The sequence below is a fragment of the Macrotis lagotis genome, chromosome 2 (assembly GCF_037893015.1).
Source record: "Macrotis lagotis isolate mMagLag1 chromosome 2, bilby.v1.9.chrom.fasta, whole genome shotgun sequence".
NCBI lineage: Eukaryota > Metazoa > Chordata > Mammalia > Peramelemorphia > Peramelidae > Macrotis > Macrotis lagotis.
The window spans coordinates 261,068,070-261,086,795 of NC_133659.1; the positions used below are offsets into that span (position 1 = coordinate 261,068,070).

Genomic DNA, 18,726 nt, shown 5'->3' on the forward strand with positions numbered 1-18,726 from the left:
AATATCAGAGTTGCCAACTAGGATCACTGAAACTTTCAGAGTCTCCTTCATTTTCTGTTTGCTGCCTAAAATTTCTCTGCTAGAATTTTCTCCCTTTATAGAGGCAGAAGAGAGAAGTGAAATGAATGCTGAAAAAGGAATTTTAGGAGACTTTTTTTTTGCAAGGCAAATGGAGTTAAGTGGCTTGCCTAAGGCCACACAGCTAGGTAATTATTAAGTGTCTGAGATCAGATTTGAACTCAGGTACTCCTGACTCCAAGGCTGGTGCTCTAGCCACCATGGAGACATGTAGTTTTGAATCTAATCTACGATATAAGAGAATATATTTAATGTCTCTATGTTTCATTTGGCTCCTCTGTAAAATATATAATAATATATAATATAATATATAATATATAATATAATAATATTACAGTATGGTAAAGATTAAATGAGGTAATTCATGTGAAACATCATATATATATATACACATATATGTATATATAATACATACATACATATATACACACATATATATATATACACATATATGTATATATAATACATACATACATATATACACACACACATATATATATATATATATATATATATATATATATATATATATATATATGTATATAACTCATTTGCTTTATTTAGCTTAAGACTTAAATCTCTGTAAAAACAAAAGCAATCCTGTAGAAAATTAGCTCATACCAAAATGGCAACTTCATCTTAAGGGAAAGGATTTGTGATAGTATTTCAATGATAACTTAATGCCCTAAAGGGACAGTACTATGCAGTCACCTCTTATCAGAAAATTATACCTTCTTATACATTGTGCCTTTCAGACCTTTTTTTCTGAGGACAGAATCATAGAGTATTATGGATAGAAGACACCTTAGAGACTACCTATTTCAAACCCCTTCCTTTTCAAAGAAAGTAATTGATATTCAGAAAGACTGATTGCAAGTTACTCTGGTCCTTCATTAAGTTGAACAAATAACAGTGAGGAGAATATATGATGAGTATCCCATAAGACTATATGTGTCAGGGTGGCTAGGTGGTACAGTGGATAATGCACCGGCCTTGGAGTCAGGGGTACCTGGTTAAGTTTCCCTTCTTAGTGAGTTATAAAGAGTATTTGCCTATTTTCTATTTCTCTTTCAAATGAATCCTTTAGAAACTTTGGGGATTTTTTTCTATCCATTCATTACTCAAGAGTATGCAAATAAATATAATGAAAAGGAACTTAACAGGCTGCTAAAATAAAAGAACTGATGATTCAGAAAATAAAAAATGTATTTACTTTTCTCTATGTCTCTACTTTCCTTTCTGGCTTAGAAGTATACAGACTATCAGGCAAAATCTGGAAAGTAATATAGGGAAGAGAGTTATTACCTTATTGCCTATCCAACTTCTAAGTGTCTAGGAACATATGATTAACTAGACTCCAGCAGAGTATATCTGCATATGTTTTTTCAAAGATACCAGTAATGGCAATGTTGAACATAATTCAGCACATTATATGTCTCTATAAATTTATCATGTATATTTAAATGAGATTTGTTCCAGGGCATTATAGAATTAATTAAATACTTGTTAGTGGGGATGATATCAGGATCAAAAATTAGAGTTCATTTCTTGACCTTGATTCTCAGCAGGTTTCTGCCATGGAAGAGAGAGGAATAAACAACTACTCAAGTGAATGAATTAATTCTTTTTGGTTTCCAGTGTCTCCCAGAGCTTTGAATCTTTTTCTTCATATTTCTGCTTATCTACAGCATGGTCCTTTTGGGGAACGTTGGTAAGACTGTTCTCATCCTGGCTGCTTCCCACCTGAACACACCAATATATTTTTTCTTAGGCAATCTTTCTTTAATTGAGCTTTCCTACTCAAGGAAAGCCACTGCTATTACATCCATAACAGCTTCTTATCTGAGAGTAAGACCATCTCCTTTGCAGGCTGTGTTCTTCTTTGCTATCTTTATTGTGACTGAAGATTTTCTCTTGGCTACTATGGCATATGACTATTTCATAGCCATCTGCTCACCACTCTTGTATTCTGCCTGAATGTCAAGAAGTCTGTGTCCAAATGGTGGCAGGATCCTATTTTTGTGGCTGTATTAGTTCCATCCTTCAAGTCAGCAATACCTTTACTATGTCCTTCTGTGCATCTCATGCAATTGACCTTTTTTACTGCAACTTTCCTCCAATAACAGAGAAGCCCATGTTCTAACATCTTTATTAACAAGGTGGTATCATACTCCTTGTCTGGCATCATTATTTTGCCCACCATCATAATCATCATGGTGTCGTACATCTAACTCATTTATCCTATCCTGAAGATTCATTCCAATGAAGGATGAATGAAAGCATTCTCTACTTGTGGATCCCATCTGATGGTTGTGAATTTGGTCTATGGAACTTTTTTTTTTTTCATATCCCTCACACCTGCCAGAGATTTACCCAGAGCTGGTTAAAGTGGCCACTTTCTGTTATACTGTTGTTACTCCCATGTTGAATCCTTTGATCTATTCTCTAAGAAACAGGGATGTCAGAGCAGCTCTGAAAAATATCTTATTGGGGGAAAAGGGTTTTCCCTAAATCCCTTTTTTTTATCTTGGCTCAATAATACATGTTGATTCGGAATCTGTGAGCTATCTTTAAACTAAAATTCTCCCCCAAGACACCTAACTGTACCTCTGGAAGTGTACTTGAATGATTTCTAGTGAAGACACAATATTCCTATTACTTTTTTCTTTCAGAACAGGAAATGTATTAAGTCCTCATCTTCAATCAATTTTAATAGAAGAGGGGGAAAAAAGAATAAATAGCAGCAATAACAGTAGCTATTATCTATTATGCTGTATGGTTTAGAAATCACTTTTTAAATGTTATCTTATTTGATTCTTACAACATAGAAATAGATGCTATTGTTATCATTCCCTTTTTTTCTAAATGAGTAAAACAGGGCTGAAAATAGTTAGGTGACTTGTCCAGTGTCACATAGCTTATGAGTATCTGAAATCAGAACTGAATTTGTTAGAATGTCTTATGCTTTATCCACTACCTTTCCTTAATCAAATAAGCAAGTATTCAAGAACCATAGGGAGAAAAACACTTTTCACTGATACATGAAGTCAGACAAGAATTCAAATTCCATTACAATAGAGGTGATTGAAAATTTAGTATTCTAATTTGTGACCTAAAATTTGCTATTACAATCTATATTCATAGGTATGTTTTCTGTGTATTTGTTTATTTAGATTTATGATATACTCATTTATATAGGCACCTATATTTATTTATTTGAAATATAAGATAAATTGTGTAGTAAGATAGGGGAGTTGAATGGGACCAAATCATTTTGGGACATTCTAAATGAACTCTTCTCTAATTGGTGGTCTAAGTAGTGGAAGGTATTCAATTTCTATTGAAAAAGAAATAAAATATAATGTCATACAAAAGATATCAAATCAAATGATCTCAGCAATTATAGCTGTTATCTCTAGATAATATAACTGCTATATTTTCCCTTAATGGATTTCTTAAACAAGAGACGTATTTCTCTTTCTCCCCTTGTCCTGTCCTTGAACAAGGAATGTTTTCTCATTCATTCATTCCAAAAACAAACTCTGATAACTGAATGGTAAATAATTCCCCAGAAATCTCTATATCCTTTGACTTATTCCTCTTTTTTCCTAGCCCTCCCCTCTCCTGTAAAATGATTTATTTATCTAACTTGTTTTCACAGAATGCAGTTCATTGACTGTGTACTACAAAAAAGGACTAAAAAGTAATAAAAAAGTAAACTTTTGCAGCTAAAACAGTATTCTTTAGCTGATAATACATTTCTTTGTTTTTAGTATGGATTCCAATTTTGACCCACAGTTATTTGATCTACCTATGACAAATATCTCTCCCAAGAGGTCCCATTTCTCTTCTTTGAGAAAATTCCCCAACAGTGGGTAGAGTATAGCAAGCAATACACTCAGGTTATAAGTTACAGTACACTAGAAAATTTTTATCATTGGGAATTCTGTGGACTACTATATCACAGATCTGGATAGATAGATCCATCCAGAGAGATAGAGTAAATTGTTTTACAAATTTGTATTTAATTTGGATGAAATTCTAAATGTGGATAGAATTCCTTCATTGAATAAGATTATTATTGAATGTGTGGAGAGATTTTTTAAGTCATAGGATCAACAAGATGGATAGCTAAGTAAACCTCTTATCCCTCTCCAAAACAGAAATTATGCTGAAAGACAATTTCAGATGACTTCATGTTCTAGGATACCCAGAAAACAAGAGTTTGAACTATTACTTACCTTGAGTTTAACTCAGTACCTCTCCCACCAACACTTGCATATTACTGACAGTAGGGCTACTTCAACCTAAATACTCATTACATAATCTAAATTCACATACTAGTATGGTAGATCTGGGTTCTTGAAGTTTATTGAATTTTTCTGGAACTGTGACAGCTAGTGCCATGGCAATTACATGCTATAAAATATCTCCTTAACATAGAGGAGGAACAGAAGGAAAGAGGAAAGACACACACTGAACTTGAAATAGATCTTGTCATAATATCTCAACCTTCTCCTAACCTCCCAGAGCTTTGTAAATACAAACTTTACAAATTAACTGTAGTCTTTAGCTCTGAAAAAATGTTCAACATCAGAAATAAATGTAATTTAGTCAATGGAAATATATTAAAAATGATATGTTACTATTTGCATTATTGCTATTCAATAAGGGATGCTGGGTCTTACTTTTATATATTGCCATTTTAAGGAAAATTTGTAAATTCCTTCTACCTAGACTTCCTGACTCATCTTCCCCACTCTATTCTATCTTTCCTTAACTGTCAATGTAATTTTCCTTAAATTAACTATACAGATTTTCAGTTGCCCATTGGAATAAATATAATTTTTATCAGAAAAAACTGGAAAGATTCACATGAGCTGATGGAAAGTAAAATATATAGTAAACAAAGTAGCAGCACTATTGTAAGATGATCAGCTATAAATGGCCTAGTTATTTTCAGTCATACAAAGATCCAAAACAACTCTGAAAGACTTATGATGAAAAATACTATCCATCTCCAGAGAAGGAACTGATAGTATTTGAATACAGATTGAAGCATATTTCTCTTGACGGTATTTTTTGGTTTATGTTTTCTTTCACAATATGACTATTATGAAATTTATGTTTTTATGACTGTGCATGCTTGTCATCTCAATGAGGATGAAGGAATAGTAGGAAGGGAAAGAATTTGGAACTCAAATTTTTTAAAATGATTGTTAAAATGATTTTACATGTAATTAGGTAAAATAAAATAAAGAATGTGAAAAAATTCAAAATATTTAACATTTATTGCCTTTTCCCCAATCTACCTTTCTTACCTTTTTACATACCATTTCACATACTCTATGGCAACCTGACTTGCTTCATATATACAGCCTGGACTTTCCTATCTCTGTGGTTTTACAAGTGGAAATAGCCTATACTTGAACTCCATCTCCATCTTATCTCATAAAATCCCCATGTTTTCTTCAAACTCATTTCAACTTATTCTTCTATGCAAATGATAACTTCTCATTTGTTGCCAGGCATTATGGATATCAAACTATTTGTAAACTATACCTCAGCCTACACTTGAATTCTTTTCTTTTTAAACAAGATTATTCTAATTTCTAACGAAATTCAGGCATATGTTTTAATGTTTTCTTACTCAACAATACAATTGGAATCTTTCTCAATTAACTTGATCATCAAAGTACATGAAATATGAGTTACCAAATAATTTTAAGTAGTAACTTCTCTTATATCTCAATATTGATTAGTCAGTAAATGTTTATTAAGTGTCCACTCTATAACAGACACTTTGTTACTTGATAGAACGTTTTCTTATGATTAAGCAATTATCAAAATTGATGATTATGTAAATTAACAATGAATTTAGAGTAAAGAAATACATACGTAATTATTTATAATATTTTGATTGTGCAAGAGATCATATCCAGGTTTACTTCTAAGTTTCACTTTAGTATCAGTTGATTTCTCTTCACTTGAGAAAAGTATTATGCCATTAAGTTTCCTGAAAAAAAATTGTGAATTCTCTTCACAAATCTTCTACAGGGTAAAAGGGAAAAACAGTTGCACCAGAAAAAAAAAAACGTACTTTCTCTGCATGTTCTTTGACTTCTCTCTATATGTAAAAGGAAAAAAAAATCTATTAGTATAAGCTTCTGGCTTGCATAATAGTGGGTTTCACTGGTAAGTTGGCCCAGGGCTTAAGGTCTTGCTACAGGCCCCTAGTTGTGCAGCCTTCCCCCTTTTGAACTCTGATACTTTCCTAGTCTAGGGAGATAGACTTGTCTTGCTGAGCTGGTAAGCTGTTGTGGCTTGCTTCCTTGGGGCCCATAGCAGCAACCTCCCTCCAGGAGGGGAGCTGAGAATAAGGAGTCAAGCCACTACTGCCTTATGCCTCCAGATCAATTTTATTATTGCTTAGCTATTACATATATACTGTTAGGTCTTCTGGGGTAGAACAAAGAATAATGAGGTAATTGTTAGGGGTACAAGCAATGTGTAGGTGCAGCTTCTTGCATTACAGGATAGGAGGGTACGTTAGGGAGGAGATGATAAGGTACAGCTGTGTCTAGTGCCCTTAGACAGTGGGGCGGAATGTCCAGCTCCCAAGGACTCTGGCTGTCAAGGACTCCAGCTCACCTTATTTCTCAGGGTGGCAAGCCAGCTCCTGAGACTGTCCAGGTGGCGGTTTACTTGGAGATGATTTGTGTCATGGCTGTTAGAACAGCCTGTGTACCCACAGTAAGCTGCTTACTTCTCCTAGTCTTCTTGAAAGAGTAAATATAATCTCCCCTCCCTCCACAAAAATAAAAAAAAACCTCACCAAAAATAAAATGAAAGAGAAAAGAAACTGTGTTTCAGTCTGTGTTCTAATATCATCAGCTCTGTCTCTAGGGTGGATCACATTCTTCATCATAAGTCCATCAGAGAAGTTACTTCCATATTTTCCCACAGTTGCTGTTGCTGATTGTAGTTCCCTCCATCCATTCCTCCCCTCTACCATTAATTATATTTTCCCTTTCCTTTCACTCTGTCCCTCTTCAAATGTGCGTTATGGGGAAGCTGAGTGGCGCAGTGGTGAGAACACTGGCCCTGGGGTCAAGAGGCCCCAAGCCTACATTCCACCTCAGAGAACCAGCAACCACCCAGTCCCTTGGTCCAGGACATGCCGCCCAATTCCACCACCTTGCAAACAAAGATAAAATGTGTTTTATCTAACTATCCTCTCTAATGATCTACCCTCTCTTCTATCACCTACATCCCCCTCCCCTCCCAGATCCCTTTTCTCCCATTGCCATTCTCTCCTTTTTCTTCTAGATTTCCATGCCCTATTGAGTATGGACATTGTTTGATCTCTGAGAATGAAGGCTCCTTCATTCCCCATCACCATCCCCCCTTTCATACCATGGCAAAAGCTATTTAGTGACTCTTTTACATGAAATCTCTTAGTCTATTCTATGTCTCCTTTCCCGTTCTCCCAGTACATTTCCCTTTCACCCATTGACTCGATTTTAAAAATATATTATATCATCAGATTTGGCTCTTTCCTATGCCTCATTCATAAAAGCTCCTTCTAACTGCTTTAATAAATGAGAAGTTCATATGAGTGTTATGAATATCATCTTTCCATGCAGGAATACATGCAGTTTGTCTTCATTAAATCCCTCATACCTTGCCCTTCTTGTCCTTCTCCATTCTTCACCTGATTCCTACACTTGAAGATGCAACTTTCTGTTCAGTTCTGGCTGTCTCCACAGAAATATTTGAAATACCGTTGTTTCGTTGAAAGTTCATCTTTTCCTCTGGATGAGGATGTTCAGTTTTGCTGGGTAGTTAATTCTCAGTCGTATTCCAAGCTATTTTGTCTTCCAGAAATTCCAAGCCCTATGAGTCCTTAATGTGGATGCTGCTAATTCCTGTGTAGTCCTGACTATAGCTCTACAATATTTGAATTGCATCATTCTGGCTGTTTGTAATATGTTCTCTTTGACTTGGGAATTCTGGATCTTGGCTTTAATATTCCTGGCAGGTTATTTTTTTGGATCTATTTCCGGAGGAGATCTGTGAATTCTCTCAATTTCTATTTTACCCTCTGCTTCTAGGAGAACAGGGCAATTAGAAATTTTTTTTAAAAAATGAAGTCAAAGCTCTTTTCTAGATCATGACTTTCAGGTAGCTCAATAATTTTTAAATTATCTCTTCTGGATCTGTTTTCTAGATCAGTTTTTTTTTGGCTGAGATATTTCACATTTTCTTCAAGTTTTTTCATTCTTTTGGAATTGTATTATTGTTTCTTGATTCATTGCAAAGTCATCAACTTCGTTTAGCTCCATTCTACATTTGAAGGAGTTATTTTCTTCAGAGAGCTTACTTATCTCTTTTTCCATTTGGCCAATTCTGTTTTTAAGGCATTCTTCTCCTCATTAAGTTTTTGGACTGCTTTGTCCATCTGATCTAAATTAGTTTTAAACATGTTCTTTACTTCAGCATATTTTTGGATGTCCTTGACTAAGCTGCTGACTTGATTTTCATGTTTTTTCTGCATCTCTCTCATTTATCTTACCACTTTTTCCTCTACCCCCTTATTTGATTTTCAAAATATTTTTGAGCTCTATCAAAGCCTGAGCCCAACTCCTATATTTCTTGGAGTCTTTAGCTGTAGAATTTGGACTTTGTTAACTTCTGAGTGTGTGTGTGTGTGTTTTGATCCTTTATGGAACCAAAGGAATTGTCTGTGGTCAGGTTCTTTTTTGCTATTTACTCATTTCCCCAGCCTGTGCCCTGGTTTTGGGTGCTTCACAAGCTTTTGATTATTAATTGGCAAATCCCACAAGGACCTCAGTTCCTTCCAGATCTTATGAGAGTCTCTGATTGCTCTCCTGGTCTGTTCTTTGGTCTGTGGATGACCACAAGCAGCCCATCTGCTTTGGTGCTGTGAGGAGGTCCCTGATCTGCAATGGCAGTGTGGGGGCCCAGATGATGACCAGAGTCTGAAAGAGGACAAAGAGTCCTGTCCTGGGGACAGATGAGAGACATTGACAGTCTCCTTCCACCCCCTTACCTTCCATGGATTGAACATTCTGGAAATGTCACTGGGCAGCTCCCTGCTGGGTGGCTCTGTGGGTGGCTTCAGTTTCCTGGGATCTGGGCTACACTAAGAACCATGGCTATGCTGAGGTCCAGACTGTCTTCCACTCACTCTGGCAGAGGTTTCCCCATTGATATTCTGAGTTGTGCTTGGTGTTCCCTGGGTTGGAAGGTCAGGAAATTACTTCTGCTGCCAGGAGGGGCTCCTGGCTTCCAGGGACTCAGGTGCCCTGTGGGCTGTTGCTGGAAGGTTGGAGTTCTGGCACAGTGACCCTGGCTGTGTGGCTGTCCCCACCAATACTGTGGAACAGTGCTTCCAATGATCTTCCAGGTTACCTTGGGCTGAAGAATTGCCTCAATTGGACTTTTTTGTGGGTTCTGTCTCTCAAAAATTTAGTCATAATTTTAATATTTTTTTAAATATTTTGGAGATTGCAACTAGAAAAGGATGTTCTCATGCTGCCATCTTGTCTCTGTCCCACATGTATTTTTTGGTTGAATAGAGAAAGACATAGAGTCAGAGAAAGACAGAGATAAAGAATAACAGAGAAACTTATTTCTGTGTCTGGAATGCAATACCACATTCAGCAAACAAAATGTAATCTGAAAATGGTGAAAACAATTAATATTGCTTCATCTAGTGAATGTCCTATATCTTGAGAATAGTGTACTAGGACTTGAGAATAGTATATTTGTACCTGAGTACTAATTAGAAAAGAATATATATATACATATAATACACACACACACGATTACTGTCAGAAATGGAATCATATCGCTTCTGATTTTGTCTCACAAAATCTCTCAAAGCTTCAAATGTCTATTTGATTCTTTTTCTACTCTAACATGCTATAATTCTATTTTCCATAATGGATTGTGATACTTTCCAGATTATGACAAACTATAAAAATTATGAAGCTCAGTAGTTTGAAGACAGAGGTAAAGGAAGAGAGAGAGAGAGAGAGAGAGAGAGAGAGAGAGAGAGAGAGAGAGAGATTCCTCTGAAATAAAAGTTAGTTCTAAATGTGTATTATATAATGGGAAAAATATCTTCCATCATCCCCATAACAAGACTCCCCAAAATAAATAATCTTCAAATTTCTCCAGTTTTCAGAGTGACCAGTCAGGAACACTAGACCTTTAGTGTCTTCTCCAACCCCATTTGTTTGTTGCTAAAATTTCCCTTCCAGTATTTCCTCCCTTTATAGAGGCAGCAAGAAAAAGTGGAATGACCATGGAACTTAGAAATTGGAGAAGCCTAGGTCTGAATCTAAACTGATACTTTCTGTAGGTTTATAGATAAATCTTCAAATTTCTCCATGCTTCAGTCTCTTCTTTAAGATGGAGATAATATCAATATCAAAGCATGACAGAGATCAAATGAGATAATATATGTGAAATGTCATATATGTCTTTTATATATATATAAATTATATATATATGTGCATATATATTATATATATATATATATATATATATAGGAGAGAAAGAGAGAGAGAGAGAGAGAGAGAGAGAGAGAGAGAGAGAATTATAAAGAAGGAAAGAAATGTAATGTATACTGGTTTCTAGTAATGGGTAATAGTGTAATTTCTATTACATTTTCATTGCCTGTCATGGTAGGAATGGAAAGTAATTATCTAGTCCCTTTTGATACTGGACAAACTGAGGCCCAAAGAGACCTCAGAAAAATCAAATATCAGGGGGATATATCATCCATGTTTACTCGGGCTTATTTATTTTGTTATGTTCTCCTCAGCTACTAGCAAATCTGTGCCTTGTTCCTCATGGACCATGACACTGAAGTCTGCTCTCATTATATCTCCCTAATTGACCTAACCCTATCCTTCCTTCAGTGGAAACTTCTTATGGAAAACTCTGAGCATTTGCTATATTGCAATTACTTTAAAAGTTGCATTAACATTCCTAAAACTGCCACAGATTCCCATTTTAGCAGATCATCACGTGCCACTGGAAAAAACTGACTCTCCTTACCCTTTAAATTGTCACTGTGTTCTCATTCTTTACATTCTAAATCCTATAAATTTCTCCAGAAAGAAAGAGTAAAAATTTCTTCCACTTGGGCTACTCAGGTTAATTAGGACTAGATATAAGATCTAATATTTTCCCTATTTCTGTTTTGAAAAAAGGACTGTACACAGTGCTGGGAGAGAGTTGAAAGGTTCAAGTATTATCTGAGAAATATACAAGAGAAAACAGGGAAAACAGAAAGCCTGGAAAAAAAGACAACTTATTAGAACAATAAGAAAGTTTGGCTGTCTGGGCAGGAACTCAGACTGACAACAAATCATGTAATCTGGATCTTCTTTAAAGGGTATAACATGTGACTGATTATATTTCTTTTATTTAAAAATGGATTTTTATTTTATTTTCCTAATTATATGTAAACAAAAATGTATAGCATTCATTTTTCAGCATTTCCAGTTCCAAATTCTTTTTCTTCCTTCCTCTTGAGAAGGAAGCAGTTTAATATAGAAAGTATATTTTTAGTCATATAAAACATTTTCAAATTTGTCATTTACTAATAAAAAAAGATAAAAAAATAACAACCAGGAATAATGAAGACTTTTTTAATGTTTTGATTTGTATTCAGATTCCATCTGTTTTTTTTGTCTGAAGGTGAATAGCATTTTTCATCAAAAGTTCTTAGGAATTATTTTGGATTTTTTTTATTTTCAACATAACTTGGCCATTCACAGTTTATTACTGTACAATACTGATGCTATTGGGTACTTCTTTCTTCTGGGATTGTTCACTTTATATTACATCAATTTGCGTATGACTTAAAAGATTTCTTAATGTCATGAATTGGTTCTGCTATTCATTTCTTCACCTGCTCCCTCTTTTCAGAATCAAAACCATGAAATCTCATAACCAAGAGAAGGAAGAAGAAAATATCTTCAGGTAAGGGACAAATCCATAGAAGTCATTTTTTGTTTCAGTCAAATGATTAGCAACTATAAAAAATGTCTCCCTTCATATATAGGTATATGCATATATATATATATATATATATATGTGTGTGTATATATATACACACATATGTGTTTATGTGTGTGTATGTAAATGCAATGCAATTGGAGACAGTATATAGAGTTCAAATTTTGCTTTGATCTGGAACATACTAATCTGGAAAGGATCTTGAGAAATCCTATGAACCATACCATTGCTCTGGGCTGGACCTCACTTAAGTTGACCAAGACAAAAGACTCAAACTGATTTGGAAAATAGCCAAAGAAAAGGAAATTCTACAACTTATTACAAATTTCCCATCTCAAAGCTCAGTGTCCCTCTTGACTTGACATTCCTGAAATGTTATATTAACCAAATTTTTTTGTGTTTATATGAAGAACAATTTTAGGAGATGAAAATTGGCTTTGATGATTTGAATGCTTTAATTAAGTTTAGACAATTGTGAATTGGGCCTTTGTTCTGATTCCTCAGAATCCTCCTTCCTTCAGTTTTCTTTACATGTATTTTTCCTAATGACAAATCTGCAAAATGATAAATTCTGTTGACTTTGGATGTTTTTAAATGACTAGAGAGCTCAATATCATATGTTTCAAAAAGCATGAGACCTTAGAAAGGATCTAGCTCAACCTGTTTATTTTGCAGATGAACAAACAGAAGATAAGAGGAATTAAGTGACTTGACAAAAGTTACACAGGTAATTTAGTGAGAGAGTTCCATTTTTTAGTACAGACTCCTGTACCCCAGAGCAAGTAGTCTTCCACTTAATTATGGTGACTTATCAGAAATAAAAGGAGGGACCATAAGAATAACTCAGTGAATATAAGTAAAACAGTGAAGTTCATTGTCAAAAGAAGTATACTGTTATCTAAATTTTGAAATTTATCTTATGCTTCATAGAAGTTATTGAATATATGTGTAAGATATTTTATACATATTCAAATATTACTTAAACATACATTCATGTTGTGTGTGTGTCTGTGTGTGTGTGTGTGTGTGTGAGAGAGAGAGAGAGAGAGAGAGAGAGAGAGAGAGAGAGAGAGAGAGAAATTCCTTTGAAACAAAATTTAGTTCTAAGTATGTATTATACAATGGGAAAAAATATCTTACATCATCCCAGTCAAAAGAGACTCCAAAAAAGAAAAGTCTTCAAATTTCTTCAGTTTTCAGATTGACAAACCAGGACTATAGGACCTTCAGGATCTCCTCCAACCCCCATATGTTTGTTGCTAACATTTCCCTTTCAGTATTTCCTCCCTTTATAGAGGCAGCAAGAAAAAGTGGAATGACCATTGAACTTTTTGGTTTGGAGAAATCTAGGTCTGAATCTAAACTCTCATACTTTCTGTAGGTTTATAGATAAGCCATTAAACTTCTCTATGCCTCAGTCTCTTCTTTAAAGTGGAGATAATATCAATATCATAGAATGGCAAAATCAAATGAGATAATACATGTGAAGTGTCATATGTATATGTATCTAAATAATTTTATATTACTTAACTTAAGAAATGATCAAATGAAAATATCACAGTACAAAATTATGTCACACCAAAATAGCACATCAAACTTAATAAAACTTTTAAAGTATATGTAATAGTCATAGAATGGAAACCTGATTCCCTAAGAGGGAAACTACTGTGAAATAGCTCTTAAGATCTTTTTTCAGAGAAAACAATCATCGAGTGTGATGAAGGGATTGCACCTTAGAGAGTAATATTTCAAAATCCTCATTTTTCAAGGAAAGAACATAATACTCAGAATTAATGACTAGCCAAAGGATCAAACAACATTTACCTTCATTAGGATAAATAAACAAGTCACTATTTGTCGTATAAATATATGATGTAGTGTGGTCAATTTTCAGCTCAACAAATCAACAGATAATATAAAAAAACACCTACAATGGGTAAAACTCTACATTATGTACTGGGAACATTATAAAATAGCTAACTCTACAAATTCATTATGAAATATATATATATATATATATATTTCTTAAAGAAGATCGGCTTTCTGTGACTTTCAGTAATAATAATAATTATTATTATACTTTTAATTATAATGAAGATAATACCTAGCATTTATTTTGCATCTATTAAGTTGCCACACGCATTAAAAATATTGTATCACTTGATTCTCAGAAGAATGTTGGCACTTATTCCTATATTGTAGTTGAAGAAATTGTGGCAAAGTTTAAGTGAATTAATCAGTGTCACATAAATGAACATTGTCTGAGACCAGATTTGGACTCAGTTCTTCTTGATTCTAGTATCAATACTCTATTTACACTATGACAGCATGATGACAATGGAGATGTTCATGTTGATGATGATAATGATGATAATGATGATGATGCATTAATGAAATTTGGTGAAACATACAGAGAGTTGGATTTGAAGTTGGATAACTGTCCACTGTATAATTTTTACTTCTTTAGAAAAATTGCAGATTGATGATCTTATTTAATAACATCTTTGAAGTTTGTTCTTTACTTGGAAAATGGCATATTATTGTTTAAAGCGCAAACTAGTAATATATCTTTTTTTCAGTAAATGGAATGTCAACTTTATTTTCCCTAGTTACATGGATGACCAAGTGAAATGATCTAAATACTTCTCAGAGATAGAAGGTTTGACACTTCTTGTCTTCAGTCAAGGTGACACTTAATTAGTTGTAAGATGGTGCTCACAACTTTATCTTACTAATTTACAAAGTTATTTCATTAACTGTCTGGATTCCAAAACAGTTTTGGAGTTATACAATTTGCTTTCAAATCCTGACTCTGTAATTTGCAACTTATGGGTCATTAGGCAAGTTACTTGTTTTCATTAGCCTGATTTTTCTCACTTGACAATTGTACTGAATTATTTCTAATACTTCTTTCAAGTTAAACCATTATTTCTGTATCAGGCTCCACTATCCCTCTATTTTTGTCTGTCTTTCTTTATGTCTCTCCATGCCTATATGCCTCTGTCTCTCTGTTTCTCTTTCTTATTCTAGCTCTCTCATCTTAATCTTTTCTACATAATATACTTTTTAATTAAATTATTGGTGAATAACATCTATTACTCTTGCAGTTTAGTCCATATTTCTTTGGATTTTTTTCTATTTTAAGATTTGAATCAATTGAACAATTTTGTACTATTCTTTTACTTTTTACTTAATTACTATTTTCAAGTTAATGAATGAGTTTCTGGAAACACATAGATAGAAACAAAATATACCCTCCCTTCATGGAGTTTATAACCTATTTGTTGGAATACCATCTCTACAGAAGTACATCAACACCAAGTAATGCAAAGTAATTTCAAAAGAGAGAGAAGACAAAGAACCACAAGGATCAGGTAAAGCTTTGTATATATGAAATATAATTTGACATAAATTTTGAGGGAGGGGATTCATGAAAAATAAAAGATTATAAGGCATGGAAATAGATAATGGAATGTTAGTTATAGGCAAACTGAATAGGCATGTTTAGCTGTAAAGAATGAGCAAAGGGATATCATATAAGCACTGAGTGGGAGGATTTAAATGCTAACCTGAGTTTTTCAAACTGTGCCTTAGAGGACATCTGGACATTTTTCAGGAAATTTTTCAGTTGGACAAAGGGATAATAACTACAAAAATTATCATGAAATTTCAACTCTCAAGAGAATAGATATTTTTTTCAATAAACAAAAGTCTTTATTCTTTTTTTCCATATCCCATCCCTACACTGAAAAACAAAACCTCTAGAAGTAATATTCATAATGAAGCAAATATAAGTTCTTCATTGCAAAAAAACTATTTCTCTCTTTCTATCTCTTTGTATATATATATATATATATATATATATATGTGTGTATATATATATATATATGGATATATATCTAAATAGATTTATATGTATGTGCATATATAAAAAAATAGAAATATATGTATACATCTTATTTTGTACCCATTCCATCATTACATTGTCAGAAAGAAGGCACTTTTCATCATCATCATCATTGGCTAAGACTGGTTTTTAGTAAAGCAAAAAGAAGCATAGAACATGTATAAAGTTGCATTTCTTGGTGAGTTACACAGCTTATGCACATAGTCACTTTCTCCATCAAATTAATCATTTGGAAGCTTTGGGGATCAGTTCCCATCAATTCATGGTGCAAGGATTTGCAAAAAGAAATGATGAAGTCTAACTGGATGCTAAAATAGATATACAGATAATGTACAAAACAGTTTATTTTCTCTCTGCCTCTATTTTCTTCTCTGACTCTGAAGTGTGAGGAATATAGGTCAATATATAGAAAGTAAGATAGGAAAGAGAGTGACCACCCTATATCCTATCCACCTTCTAAGTATCCAGGAGCATATAATTGATTATATTGTATCAGAAAATATCTTTATATGCTCTTTAAATGGCATTGGGAATGACAAACCTGAGTGTACTCTATTCCCCTGTATAAAGAACAAAATATAACTCTATATAATCATTATGGAAATTAATAATTTATGCAAATTAAATGAGATGTTTGAAAGGAGTAGTTGTCAGTGGTGGCAATATGTAGAAAGTAAGATAAGAAAAAAGAGTGATCACCCTATATCGTACCCAGCTTTTAAGTATCCAGGAGCATATAATTAGATTGTATCAGAAAATACTGTATATGCTCTCTAAAAGGCATTAGCAATGACAAAACTGAGTATATCCCTCTTTTATGAAGAACAATATATAGCTCCATATAATTATTATGCAAATTAATGATTTATGCAAATTAAATAAGATGTTTGAAAGGAGTAGTTGTCGGTGGTGGTGATATCAGGGAGCAAAAATGAGAATTCATTTCTTGACCTTGACTCTCAGCAGATCTCTGTCATGGGTGAGAGGGGAATAAACAACCACTCAGAAGTGAAAGAATTCATTTTGATAGGTTTCCAGTTTCGTCCAGAACTTCAAATCCTTCTTTTCTTCATATTTCTGATTACCTATAGCATGGTGCTTTTGGGGAACATTGGAATGATTGTTCTTATCCTGACTGCTTCCCGCCTGAACACTCCAATGTATTTCTTCTTAGGCAATCTTTCTTTTATTGATCTTTCCTATTCCTCTGCAATTGCACCCAAAGCCATAGCCAACTTCTTATCTGAGAGTAAGACGATCTCCTTTGCAGGCTGTGTGGCCCAGCTCTTCTTCTTTGCTCTTTTTATAGTGACTGAGGGCTTTCTCTTGGCAGCTATGGCCTATGACCGCTTCATAGCCATCTGCTCACCACTCCTGTATTCTGCCCAAATGTCAAGAAGTCTCTGTATCCAAATGGTGGCAGGATCCTATTTTTGTGGTTGTATCAGTTCCATCCTTCAAGTCAGCATTACTTTTACTATGTCTTTCTGTGCATCTCATGTTATTGACCTTTTTTACTGTGATACCCGTCCATTACAGAGAATCTCATGTTCTAATGTATTTATTAACAAAGTAGTGTCATATTTCCTGTCTATCATCATTATTGTGCCTACCATCATAGTCATCATGGTGTCCTACATCTATATCATTTCTACTATCCTAAAGATCCGTTCCAGTGAAGGACAAATGAAAGCATTCTCTACATGTGGATCCCATCTGATGGTTGTGAGTTTGCTCTATGGAACTGTTTCTTTTATGTACCTCACACCGGCCAGTAACCCAGAGTTGGGTAAAGTGGCCTCTTTCTGTTACACTGTTGTTACTCCTATGTTGAACCCTTTGATCTATTCTCTAAGAAACAAGGATGTCAAAGAAGCTCTGAAAATTTTCTTATGTAGAAAAAAGTTTTTTCTCTAAATTTCTTTGTCATTTACAGCCTTGTCCCATTTAAAACATGATTCAGTATCTGTGAATATTTTACATTAAGATTCTCCCCCAAGTCACCTATTTGTCCCTCTGGAGGTCTATTTGAATGATTTCTGGTGAAGATTATTTTAGTGAAGATATTCCATCTACTTTTCCTTCTGGATAATAATTGCTGTAAGTACTCAACCTCACAAATGATTTTTTCAGATTGAGTGAAAAAAAGAAGAAAACTGCAATAACAATAAGTATCAATTATATATTGTTTCGAATTTTGGAGGCACTAATATACTTGCACCAGATCTGGGAGATTGATTCCATTATTGTTATTCTTGTTTTCAAATGAGGACATTGAAGTAGAAAATGGTTAAGTGACTTGTCTGGTATCACGTAATAAATGAGTTTCTGAGACCAAATCTGAATTTAATATCTTGTGTGCTATCCCATTTCCTATCTTTAAACAAACAAGTAAGCATTCAAGAACCATAAGGGGGAAAGAATACTTTTCACGTATATAACTCCTGTCAAATGAGAATTTAAATTCCAGTGGTCATTGCATGCTTAAAGAGGTAAATGGGAATTTGGTTTATTAAATTTGCAGAGCTAAATTTTTTCTTCATATTGGGGTAAGATTTGTTGACAATCTGTATTTGAAGATGCATTTTCTATTTATTTGTTTAGGTGCTTATTCATTTATATAAATATCTATGTTTATTCATTTGGAACATAAACTAAAGTATTATGTAAGGAGGTGGGACTGA

General features: G+C 34.0%; 2 pseudogenes; both read left to right on the plus strand.

The window, feature by feature from the left end:
* The first annotated feature begins 1,655 nt into the window (after positions 1-1,655).
* Positions 1,656-2,589, plus strand: LOC141512210 (olfactory receptor 9K2-like; annotated as a pseudogene).
* Positions 2,590-16,973: 14,384 nt separating this feature from the next.
* On the plus strand, positions 16,974-17,959 carry LOC141511662 (olfactory receptor 9K2-like; annotated as a pseudogene).
* Positions 17,960-18,726: the final 767 nt, after the last annotated feature.